The following is a 13,745-nucleotide window of genomic DNA, read 5'->3' as shown; positions in this document are numbered from 1 at the left end:
GTACATAATTGAACTAAAATATGATGCTGGAACAAGTTGCCATGTTGCCATCAATGACAACATATTGAAACCAACCAATTGAGTGTCAATTGCCAACAATCTCCCACTTTGGCATTGATGGAAACACTCATGTGAAAAATGGTCATGGTTCCAACTGTCGGTTTCACTTGAGCTTGCTCCACCCTAAGCTGAATATCCATCAATACAAAATACTCCATACCTCCATAATTTTCACCTATACTTCCTCTAATGTATAAAACTCCCTTTTTCTTTTTCACATCTATATCACTCCCCCTTTGATGTCAATGTCATCAAAAATACCAAAAAGTACCAAAAATCAGGATGAAGAATGAAAGATTGTACAATGAATATGTCCCAAAATACCTTACCAAAGCTTAATGTATTTGAAAATATCTAGATAGGCCTTCTCCAATAGCTCAAGATAGGTATCCCAACCAGATTTCAAAGTGCCAGAAATAGATACAAGTCCATTAATCATATGGGAAAATGACTCTTTCCCATTAAGCTTTGTCGATGTGGGCTTACCAACCAGATCTATACACTCCTTCTTATGTACACTTAATGAATCCAACCGGGGACTCACCAAACCTCTAAGACTTCTGACTCTTCTTATGATTTTGTCTTTTTCCCTCTCAAGAGGAAAAACTTGGGCTTCCAAAACCAAAATCTGACCATCAATGGATGTAATCAATGAATTCAATCCATCAAAAGAATTTGCTATACTTGCAATCTCCTCCTGAATATCCTTAATCTTTTTATTTGTCTCAGGTATGAGAAAACCTATATTACAACATACTATATAGATATTAGTACACTGCCTCAATGCATTATCTGTCAATTTCAACTTTTCATTAATCTTCTTCCTCTCAGACTCAATCACTTGATCAAATGTATCTCTTTTTGCTTGTGCTAACCTCTCCAGTGCTTGTTGATTTGATATCTGCTACAAGGATTGAAAATCATTTGAAATGTGTTCAGTGATTAGCTTAAGCTTGTTGGATGGGATTGCTTCTCTGTCAAATTTAGACTCTGGGATAAGTCTATGCAAAATAGTGATAGACTGATCAATAACACCTTTATCCATAGATCCTTCCTTCATCATTTTCTCTGCAGCCATCATCATGAATTTAGTAGAACTCATCTTGGTTATGCTTTTCTTTTCAACTTGGGAGGTGTCAATTGACAACAATGATGAACTCACTACCGGTTCCCTGTCAGATTCCTCTTTCTTCTCCTCTGATGATTTAACCTTTATAACTTCCTCACTTGCACCAGTGGCTTCACCACTTGGTGCAATCTCGATAACTACTAGTTCCTCTCTAGGAACTATAACCTCATCCTATACATTTGTATCTGGAGGAGTATTGTCCTCAACATTAGTAACCTATTCATTATTAGTCTTTACACTTTTTGTATCTACCAGTATCTCAACATTTACCTATACATTTGTATCTATCGAGGGCTCAATTTCGACTATCTTAATGTTTTTCAAAATTGAGGGTGAAGTACCCATAATACAAACCCTTCCCTTCAACTAGGATGTTTGCAGTATCTGTCTTAGATTTTGGTGAAGTATAAAAACCATGGTTCTCTTCAAATAACTTAACCTATGCCTTATGGGTTTCCTTGATTATCTCATTGACCCTTCCTAACATAAGACTAATTATTCTATGCTTGTTTTTAAAGATTTTCCTATCTGCAACTTCAAGTGTCTTATCCATCTCCTCTAGAGAAATAGAAACACAAACAGATAACAACTCTTGAATCTTTATATGCTTGTCCTCTTGCATTGTTGATAGTCCTCTAGCATCTAACATATCATACAACTGTGTCGATATTTGGTCTTCAATTTCTAATAGGGCTTTCTTATAAATATTCAAATATAACAAAATTGCTTCCTCTACTTCTCTTTATTCATCATCATCTAAATTTTCATAATAAAATTGTACATTCTTTAACATACCATCTTTAGTAATTTCATCAACTAACTCTGCACAAGTCTTTGGTAGAATGATAGTTGCATTACCAGATTCAATTGCCAGATCAATGTCATGCTTTTTCTTTCTCCTTCCAGTACCGGATGGGAGTGAAGGTGTTTCTTTAGGTGCTCTTCTTTGTGCCAGTACCCTGATAGTAACTTTCCTAACTGGATACTTCTTAGCCTCTATCTTAGTTTCTTCAGTTTACTTCCTTATTACCCTTTTGAATGCTAGGGGTGTGTCATCTTGAGATGCAAATTTTATTGCAATAGGCTCAATGAATATTTTTGGTTCTTTTCTCTTCCTTCCTTTCTCCGGGACAACATCAATCAATGCTTTGATGTCTTGTGAAACCTTTTCAACAAACTTACTTGCCTTACCTTCCTATTTCTCTCTCTTCTTCTGGTTGAGCTCAAATTCAACCTCTTGTGTCTTCTTCTTAGCAGTGCTAAAGGTTTTTACAGTTTCATCTACTGGTGCATCAATTAGCATTTGTGCATAAACATCAAGAATTTGAACATCAACTTCATAACCCATTTCCTCAATCCAAATCTTTCAGGGTTTTACAGCTTCCATCAAAGTTTCATCTTTCTTGACCATGAAGCATATGTCAGTTCAATATTGTTGGCAATTGACACTCGTTGGATTCATTTTGTTGTCATTGATGGAAACAAGATTTGATGGAAGTCACGAATCAACACTAGAAGGTATAAACTGGTAGATACCAGCATTAGAAGCATTCAGGCCTACACCAAAACTGACACCGACATCAATACTTCAAGGAAACTGACATCAAGGAAGATTTATTTAGTAAATCATTTTATAATTATTGTTGAGGCGGACATTGAATATCTTTTGTAAATGCATTGTAAGCTGACATAAGGAATATTATGTGTAAAAGGTATATAAGTCAGTCTGCTAGGTCAATTTAATATATGAGGAGATAATAGTATTATGATGGAATAGAGATAGACATATATAGGTATAGCAGAACTATGAGATGCGAAATATATGTATGGAGATCATTTTTGTATGAGAACATTATATCATGCAATGATCTATAGATAGCTTGGAAAGCATTCTTGGAGGAGAAGTAATACCGGTAATAGTTCAAGTTTGTGAACTGGTACAGAGTAGAACCAGAATTGGAACTCTTTCTGGCATACAAGATGCATTCTTGAGTTCATTTTTCAGTAATTCACTTTGGTAGAAAGCTTGTAGTCAATGAGGCTCTTTAGTGATGAGCAGTATGTTCTAGGCAGTGAGCCTTCCTGCAAGTGTCGGCCCCTATTTTATGTAATATCTTTTCATATGGCCAGTGAACAGATATTGTGGGTCACAAATCCCACCATGGTTTTTCCTCATTGAGGTTTTCCACGTATAAATTTTGTGTGTTATGGTGTTCATTTATGTGGATGGTTTATTTGCTTCCTTTTATATGCTTATTTGTTTACCAATACATACATGCATGGTTTAGAAAGAACAATTGTTGATTCTGGTAGAACAATGATTCACCCCTCCCTCTCAGTGTTGTCAGATCCCAACAATTGGTATCAGAGCTTGGTACCTTGGAAGAAGTTTAACAGCTTGAGGAAGATCCAGAAACTAGAATCTTTGAACATGGATATGGAGAGGCAACTTGAGATTGCTCTTGAGGATTATGATGCTAAAAGGATGAAGAACTTGAAATTGCAAGAATAATTGAATTCTACAAATGAATTCATTCTTATCCTACAAGAAAGGTTATCATTTGCAACAACCGGATGATTAGGAGAAGAATTCTCTTAAGGAACAATGTCAGAAACTAAGTCAAGAAAACATGCTCATGAAGAATGGAATGCAAGATCTGACCACGAGGTTATTAAAAGATATTGAGGATGGAAAAAAGAAGGAAGATAATCTTGTTTTATCTATGAAGAACAAGTTTGATGAATCTGGAAGATTGACTCATGAGAATAATCTGTTGAGGACTGATTTGGCACACTCCTGGAATAATGAACAAGAACTTGAAAGACAAGTAACTACTCTGAGAGATGACTTGACTACTACAAGTGAGTATAAAGAAAAGTTTAGGATTAGTGTTGCACTATTGGATGACTTACTGAAAAGACAAAGACAGATTGATGATTCTAGAGGACTTGGATTTGTACAAGATGAAAGCTCTAGTAGTGCTAATGAAGATCAGACAATCGATATGCAAAACTCATCAGAACAAAGGAAACTGGTAAGGCAATATAATGCTTATAAATTCAATGGTAGATGTTTTGTTTGCAATAAATTTGGGAATATGGAAAAACAATGTAGAAATAATGCAAATCAAAACTACAATTCTGTTCTCGGTTAGTGCACAAACTGCAAGAAATATGGTCATAGAACATAAGATTATAGAATGAATGTTAAATGTCATGTATGTGGAAAGTTTGGAAATTTTGATAATAATTGTAGATCAAGAAATAATAATACTGAATATGTCAAAGCAATTCAGAAGAATAATGTTACATGCTATGCATGCAACAAAATAGGTCATATTGCTAAGTATTGCAGAAGCAAGACTCAACCGGTTAATAATGAGAAAGGAAAGCAAAAGGTAGATGGAATACAAAAAGATCACACCAAGAGATAGGTTAGAAAATATGAAGAACAAAGTGGAGATGGATCTATACCGGCAAATCCACCGATAGAACAAGGTATTCCTCCACCGATAGGAAATTCCACTGGTAACTAAGGCATAAACCTTAGGGGTTGGTAAAGTCACTGCTAAATTTTGCATATTACCCCAGAAGAGATCTAAGGAGATTTAGAGAAATGTGTTCATCATCGATGAAGGTTACCCCGACACATAACTGTGAAACCGACATCTGTAGGGTTGTTGGTGAAGCATTAATTACAAAATGTTAGGGTTTTATTCACTGATAAAAAAGGGTAAGTGAATTCATTTTCACTCATTGAGCATTCAAGCATTCAGAGTGAAGTTAAGGAAAATTAAGAGCGAGCAAAGCATTGAGAAAGGATTTAAAGCAATTATCTAAAGCACTCAATCATCCACCAACATTCACTCTATGGTATTTTTTGACATGGCATCTAGATCATCAACACCTACTTTTATTACAAATCCCATAGTTGTTGAATTCAAGGATAGGTTAAGGCCAGTCTTTAAGGAGGTTCCCAAAATTGCCAAGAAGGAAGACTCTACGGGAGCATTTTCTAGGGTTCCTGATAGAGTGAAGTATGTTGAAGATGTGAGGGCATACATTCACTGCACTCTTGAGGATTTGGGCACTGAAGATATTAAAATCATGTATCAATCAGTGATACTAGGAGACACTAGAAAGATCAAACTAGAATTCAAGGCAATTGAGGATCTAGGATTAATCGATATTCTGTACATACTGGAATTCAAGGATGAGGTGATCAGATACGTTCTGAGAAGGGTTCAAAATGAATTCATTTGGTTAGACAAACCCTATATGATCATGAAAGAGGCAATTCAGGCTGTCACTAGCTTACCTAGGGTCGGACAAGAACTTGGTAAGAAAACTTCCAACACAGAGGTCAAAAAGCTCACTCATGCTACATCCAATAGCAGATCAATAAGGATAAACAAAATAACCAACATGGACATAAAGTTTGCAAGCATGATCATATGATATAAGGTAACTCAATCCAAATGATTGAATTCAGTTTCAAGTTCATGCATTCATACCACATATCAAATGCTAAGGAATAATGTGAAGTATGACTTATGTTAATGGATGAGGAGTGAATTGATGCTAAAACTTACAAAGATCAAAGGAACCAAGAAAGACACCTTCAGATATGGAAACTTAATTGTGTGTTTAATGCTTTACTTTCTGAATGAGCTACCTGGTTTAGGAAATAAGCAATGGGCTCATGACATACCGATAGGTATACAGATCAAGATGGATATCACTGGTCTTGGTATCGGCAAAGATGAGAAACTTTGGGGGTATTTTAAGACTTTCCATGAAAACATGAGGAAAAGGGAGATAATTTCAAAGAATATTGTGGAGAAGTATTCCACTGACATATGTTTCATGGTGAAAACTGATGAAACTCTCATGGAAGTAGTTGAACCTAGGCAAATCTAGATTACTGGGCTTGGATATGAGGTAGATGATAAAATTTTTGAGCTTTATGCAAATATGTTGTTAGATGCCCCATTAGATGATAAGACAAAACACTTTGGTACAACAGGAGAGAAGGCTCTTGAAGTAAAAACAAGTTTTAATAGGAAGAGAAGAAAAAAGAAAATAGAGAATATGTCTGCATATGTACAAGATGTGTTGCATAAGATAGACACTCAGTTGGGCTCTAAATCTAAATAGGCAGTCAAACCGGCAGAGCTTGCTACTAAAGAAGTGAAGAAGCCACAAGTTCACATTTCCCCTATCACTTATGATTTTGATCCTGAGGATAATGAACCTCTGGCTTTCAGAAGGGTGCAAAGGAAGAATGTGGTTAAACCACCAATAGAGAAATAGAAGGAAGAACCTAGGAGGAGACTTGTCAGAAAGGCAACTCAGCCTACTGCACCTCTGCCACCGGTAAGGAAGCCTACGTAGAAGAGGAAACTAGTCACACTGGCAACCACAAGCAAAAAGAAGAAGGGTGATGATACTGAAATTGGTAAGACAACAATGACCTGTGCTAAAATTATTGATGAAGTTACAAAAGATGGAATATTAAAGAATATATCAAAGTATTATGAAGATTTTGAAGAAAATGAGAAAAATGAGTTAGAAGAGACTATTTTATTGTATATAGACATCTATAAGAAATCCTTAGTTGAAATTTTGAAGGAGATACCTTTATCCTTGTATAATAAACTTGAGTCTAGAAGACTTGATGCTATCAAGAGGGATAGGGAAATCAAGGAAGTTGCACTTTTGGAACAATGTGGTACTATAAATTATGAAGAGATGAAAAGACATATAGATGCTGCTAATAGGACAATTTTTTAGTGGTAAAAACTGGCAAATAAGCCTTATGATGGGAAGAGTAAATGAGGTGATAAATGAGACAATGGATGGACAAAATTCTTTCTGAAAAACCCACTTTCTCACATCACAAGAAGAATTTGCAAAGGCAACATCCCCCACCATTCTTGACAAATCAAAAGGAAAGGGTGTTTTGGGCAGTTTAACTCTAGTTTTGACACAACCACAACCGACAATTAAAGAGAGTGTACAGTCTGTACTGGCACAAACCAATTTTGAGCAAGAGAATGTACAAGGTACTAAAAACATTATGGATGATACTCCACCGATAGTAATAGATACTACACCAAGTGGCAAAGTCATCGATGCAATAGAGGTTGAGATGGACAAGGTAAAATCAACTGAGTCCATACCGGTAGGTAAAATTGATTTCCCAACAAGAGTTTTGGCAATTGACACTTCTCAAGTTGATAAGAAATTAGTCTCTGAGTTAACTCAAATAGAATTAATGATGATGACCACTTAGAAATTGCTAAAGGAAGGAATTGTAGACAAAGGGTTAGTTGATCAATCAGTCTCTATAATACATAGAATAATGCCTGACTATTAGATTGAGGAAGGAGCATGCCCTTCCGGTAAGCTCAATATTTTAACAGAGCACATATCAAACAATTATTAATCCTTGAGACAAATTGCAGACTGACAAGCTTTGGACAATTTCTTTGTAGCTAAAAGAGCAGCTTTTGATCAACTCATAGGAACTGGTAAGAAGAAAATAGAAGACAAGCTTATTCCCATTAAAATTTGCTTAAAACAATGTACTAATATTTATAGAGTATGTTGTAATTTGGGAAATCTTACAGCCAATGTAGATAGAAAATTAAAAGAGTTATATGACAAAATGGCTAATATTGCTAACTCTTTTGATGGACTGACTGCACTAACTACATCTGTTGATGGAAAAAATTTATCCTTGGAGAACCAAGTCTTTTCTTTTGAGAAGGAGAAAGATGAAATAATAAGAAGAGCAAGAAATTTAAGAGGATTGGTAAGCCCTAGACTTGATTCATTGGGTGTTCACAAGAAACAATGCATGGATATGCTAGCAAAACCCACACCGGTAGATACCCAGGGGAAGGAACCATTTGCCCACCTACTCAATGGACTTGCATTAGTATCTGATACTTTCAAATCAGGCTGGGACACATATCTTCAGTTGCTACAAAAGGTATACCCAAAAATCTTGAAGATGACTAAGCTCGAGTGACACTAACAGTATTCTTTCATTCTTTTATTCTTTCACCAGTCTTTGGCATTAATGTCAAAGGGGGAGTATGTACATATGTGAAAAATATCAAGAAAATATTATCAGATGGTGTATATGGAGTGTATTTCTCAGGGGGAGCACACCAACAGGAAATCCATTTTTCACATGAGTAGTCCTGAATGCTTCTAATGTCGGTATCTGCTAGTATATGCCTTCTAGTATCAGTTTGTGACTTCCATCAAATCTTGTTGCCATCAATGACAACAAAATGAATCCAATGAGTGTTAGTTGCCAACAATCCTAGCATACTATATTTAGTCTATGATTTAACTAAAATGATAAAGAAAGTAATCTAAGCATGCATATTTAGTCTAATTCCTGATCTAAAAGAGGCTAAATGATGAGCATAAAGATGATGAAAAAGCTTGAAAGTATTTGAGCATAAGTATAATGCTTCAAATTTGAAAGATGATCATTGAGAATGGAGGAATGAGAGCTCTATTTATAGCATAAACAGGGCAATGGATGGTCAAGATTGAATGGTTTAATCAAGGGCCAGGTTTGAAAGTTGGGGATCCATGTGCACAATTTGTACCAATGAAATGGTGACAAGTGTCAACATAGGATTGGGTTGAGAGAAGAGGTTGGAGGCATTAAAGGCCTGAGAAGACCTCATGGTTATCTAAAGGCTAAGGGTCAAGTCTAAGTTAGGATTACCCACTGGATTAAGAGTTAATCCAAGGATAAACCTTTGTGCAAATGATTAAGAGATAATCATGGTCAAAGCATTAATGGCCTGATGAGACCTTTGGGTTGGATAGAGGTTGAGTCAAAACAAATGTTTTAACCATGTGGGAGGGTTTGAATTAACCATTAATGGTTATTGGAGACTTTGGGGATTAAGTGGTTAAAGGTTGGAAGCCTTTAATGGTTTTCAAAGACTTTAAGGGTTTTAGTGGTTGAAGGTTGAAAACCTTCAATGGTTATCAAAGACTTTAAGGTTTTTGAGAAGTGACTTCCCTTTTCTTAGGGATGTGACAAAGTTTAGAGGAGGGTTAGGTTAATTAGAAGCAATTAGAAGATTCTAGAAGGGATTAGAAAGGGGTTTGGGATTTTGCAAGTGGATGGAGGGATAATAGGATTTGATTGAATTAAATGTTTTAATTCAATTTGGTTGCCATTTGGGGAAATTAAATAAATTAGATTTATTCAATTTAGGATAACTATTTAATTGATTTTGAATTTAATTAAAAGTGGATAGGAGGATTTATTTGAATAAAATGATTTATTCATTAAATGGATATAGTGAATTTTATTTAAATAAATTGAGTAATTTACTTAATAAAATAGAAGAATGTGGACAATTTAATTAAATAGAGAAATGAACATAAAATATTCATTTAGGAATATGGTCATTTTTATATGTCTACAGATCTATATATAGCTTGGAAAGCATTCTTGGAGGAGAAGTAATACCAGTAATAGTTCAAGTTTGTGAACCGGTACAGAGAAAAATCAGAATCAGAACTCTATCTAGCATAGCAGATGCATTCTTGAGTTCATTTTTCAGTAATTCACTTTGGTAGAAAGCTTGTAGTTAGTGAGGCTCTTTAGTGATGAGTAGTATGCTCTAGGCAGTGTGCCTTTTTGCAAGTGTAGGCCCCTATTTTATGTAATATATTTTCATATGGCTAGTGAATTGATATTGTGGGTCACAAATCCCACCGTGGTTTTTCCTCATTGAGTTTTTCCACATATAAATTTTGTGTGTTATGTTGTTCATTTATGTGGATGGTTTATTTGCTTCTTGTTATATGCTTATTTGTTTACCAGTACATGCATGCATGGTTTAGAAAGTTTACAATTGTTGATTTCGGGAGAACATTGATTCACCCCCTCTCTTAGTGTTCTCAAATCCCAACAAATACTTCTCAACAATGTGCTTGGGATCCCTCATCCTAGAATTCATAGCCTTTTGAAATGCTTTAAAATAACCCCACACTTTTACATCTCTCTGACTACCCAATGTAGCAATTGACTGTTTTAGTTGCCTCCCTACCGGATTTCGAATGCCCATTTTCTCCTCCCAAAACCAGGAGTCTCATTCATGAAAATACCATTAAACAAACAATTAGGTTACCATACCAGAATGTTCCTTTATTTTCTCCTTTAATCTTTCCTAGGTTTATCAATAGTTCATCCAACATCCAACCACATAGATCCAACTTCTCATTATCCCTCATCATTTTATGAGCTGCATAAATGGAGGACCTAGAAATAGAATTCAGTCAGTTTGATTGAGTTACCTTGTCACCAATGACCATGATATTGAATCTAATATCTATGTCAGTGATAGTACTGATCCTCATTGATCGCTTGTCTGATGTTGCGTTGGTAATCTTGTTAACCTGATCTTTTAAAATTTTAGTCTTTGGACGTTGTCCAACCTATGGTAAACTGGTGATTGCCTTGATGGACTTCTTCATGATCTTATACATTCTATCTAACATGATAAAATCTCCTTACACTCTTCTCAAAACATACCTAACAATTTCATCCTCAAATTCTAGAATGTCGATAAACCCTAAATCCATAATATGTTGGTATTTAGGCTTAATCTTTCCAAAATCTCCCATTAGCTCATTCATGTACATGCTCTTAATATCAGTCATTCCCAAATCCTCAATATTATAGTGAATGTAGGCTCTTACATCTTCAACATACACAACTCCTTCCGAAACACGAGAAAAAGTGCCAACCAAATCATCCAGGGTAGCAACATGTAGATATCGCTTGAAAATCAGCCTGGGACATTCCTTGACCTCAACAATAGTCAGATTTGCAAAAAATATAGGTATAGATGATGATCCCACTTCCATGATTTGCTACTAGTGAAAGACCCTAAAGATCTCTTCCAATGGCTAGTGAAATCGCTCAAGATGATATCGATTACACTGATTTGCATTAGACTTCCTCTGAATTGCTCTGAATTGCTTTGAATGCAAAGTGATCATAAATGAAGTGAATTTGACCTTTTATCCTCCAAGAAAAACTCTAATCTTTCATTGACATTAATGACTTCCGATGAAAGATACCAGATCTTGATCAAACATCTCCATTCTAGATAAACATCTCCAATGTCTAGAACATCTTCCAGAACCTCTTCCCGAGGCATATGTGACATCTTCATGAGTTTTGCCTACCCCTAAGGCATCTGCCTTAGTTTTTGGATGAGCTTCCTACTGGTGCAGGAGCAACCTCCTCTGTTGGTTGAGTAACTAGAGAATTCCCATCTACAGATTGATCTTCTAACTTCCTAACCCATCTCTAGGTATGATCTTGCTGGATTTCATTAACCTTTTCTTTCCCTTTCTCATTTGATCCTCCATTACCAACCGATGGATTTCTGCTTCTACAGAATTTAGCAGTATGTCCAACCTTATTACATACATAACATGTAACATTGTTCTTTTGAATTTCTTTGCTAAAACCAGTATAATTGCTAGACCTGTACTGATTAGCCATATGTCCAAATTTTCCACATGCATAACATGTAACATTCATTTTGCAATCTTTTGTCTTATGTCCATACTTATTACATTTAGAACATTGATCGGGAGTAGAATCAAGGTTTTGATTTGCTCTATTTCTACATTGCCTAGCCATGTGATAAAATTTATTACAAACAAAGAATCTACCATTAAATTTATAAGCATTAAACTACCTTACCGATGCCTTATGGTTTTGATCTTCATTTGCAATACCGGAACTCTGTCCTTGTTCAAACCCAAGTCCACTGGAATCTCCATTCTACCTTTGTCTCTTCAATAACTCATCTAGCTATGTTGAACTAATCTTGAATTTTTCTTTATACTAACTTGCAATAGTCAGATCATCTCTCAGAATTATCATTTGTCTCTCAAGTTCTTGTTCATTACTCTAGGATTGTACTAAATCAGTTCTCAATATATCATTCTCATGAACCAACCTACCACATTCTTCAAATTTGTTCTTCAAAGATACAACAAGATTTTTTTCCTTTTTCTTCTAGTCTTCAATCTCCTTAGATATTATCATAGTTATAGCTTGCATTTCATTTCTCATGACTATGTTCTCTTGACTTAGCTTCTGACATTGTTCCTTAAGTTCATATTTCTCTTCATCATCCTTATTCTACAAAAGTTCCTTCTTCCTAGCTTGAACAGATGACAGGCTCTTCTGTAGGACAAGAATGAATTCTTGAGCAGAATTTAATTCATCTTGTAACTTCAAGTTCTTCATCCTTTCAGCATCATAATCTTCAAGTGCTACCTCAAGTTGCTTTTCCAAACTCATATCCATGGATTCCAAATTCAAGATCTTCCTCAAGCTATTAAAATTCCTCTGAAACACAAGGCTTTGATACCAATTGTTGGAATCCAAGAACACTGAGAGGGAGGGGTGAATCAATGTTCTACTAGGATGACTATTTTTTACCTTATTAAAACATGCATACACCAACCAGTATACCAGTACATATAGAATTGAAAGAAGTAAAGAAACCAATAAGCCAATCACATAAATGAATACCATAACATAGAGAATTATACATGGAAAACCTCAAAGAGGAAAAACCACGATGGGATTTGTGACCCACAATATCAATTCACTAGCCATATGAAGAGATATTACAAAATATAGGGCCCTACACTTGCAGGAAGGCTTACATCCTAGAGAACACTACTCAATAATAGAAGAATCCTCACTGACTACATACAAATCTAGACTACAATTTGGAGAAATGATTGAACTGCAAAGATAACATCTTCTATGCCTAAATACAGTTCTGTTTAAGCTTTGTCTATTCCGGTCTAAAACCCTAAACCCTTTATCGGAATACCCCTTACATAAATATCCTCACATACATGATCTCTCTCATAAGTTTCGCATCTCCTTTACATTCCATAACCTTACACACTTTCCTATGATATTTCAAAATGATCTAATCAATTGACCTATAAACCCTTTACAATTTATCATTCCTTATGTCGGCTTACAAAGATAATTACAATATGAATATACATGTTGGCTAGTTAACATAAATACATGAATATAAAAAATAATTTCCCATGTCGGCCTCCAATACCGATAATCTGATTCTAAACCATGTTAGCCTATATTATCGGTAACCAAAGAAATCTATCCAACCTATCAATGCCAGTATATTGTATGTGAAGTGCTTGTCGGTACACAAGTGAACTAAAATATGAAGTCAGAACAAGTTGCCATATTGCCATCAATGACAACATATTGAAACCAACCAATTGAGTGTCAATTTCCAACACATCCTTGACCTTGATTGTTCATTCTTGAAGATACAAAATTTGTGTCTCTTTTTTATGACTCCCCACTGGTAGAACATTGTCCAACCTCATATTCTAAGCTCGTACTATACTTGTTTTTCTTCTTCTTTCTCAACATATCATTTAATGCATTGGTGTTGCTCTCACATTTCATCCTCAACTTGAGATATTCCTTTCA

This window comes from Cryptomeria japonica, chromosome 10 (assembly GCF_030272615.1).
Source record: "Cryptomeria japonica chromosome 10, Sugi_1.0, whole genome shotgun sequence".
NCBI lineage: Eukaryota > Viridiplantae > Streptophyta > Pinopsida > Cupressales > Cupressaceae > Cryptomeria > Cryptomeria japonica.
Note: the sequence above shows the minus strand (reverse complement) of the source record.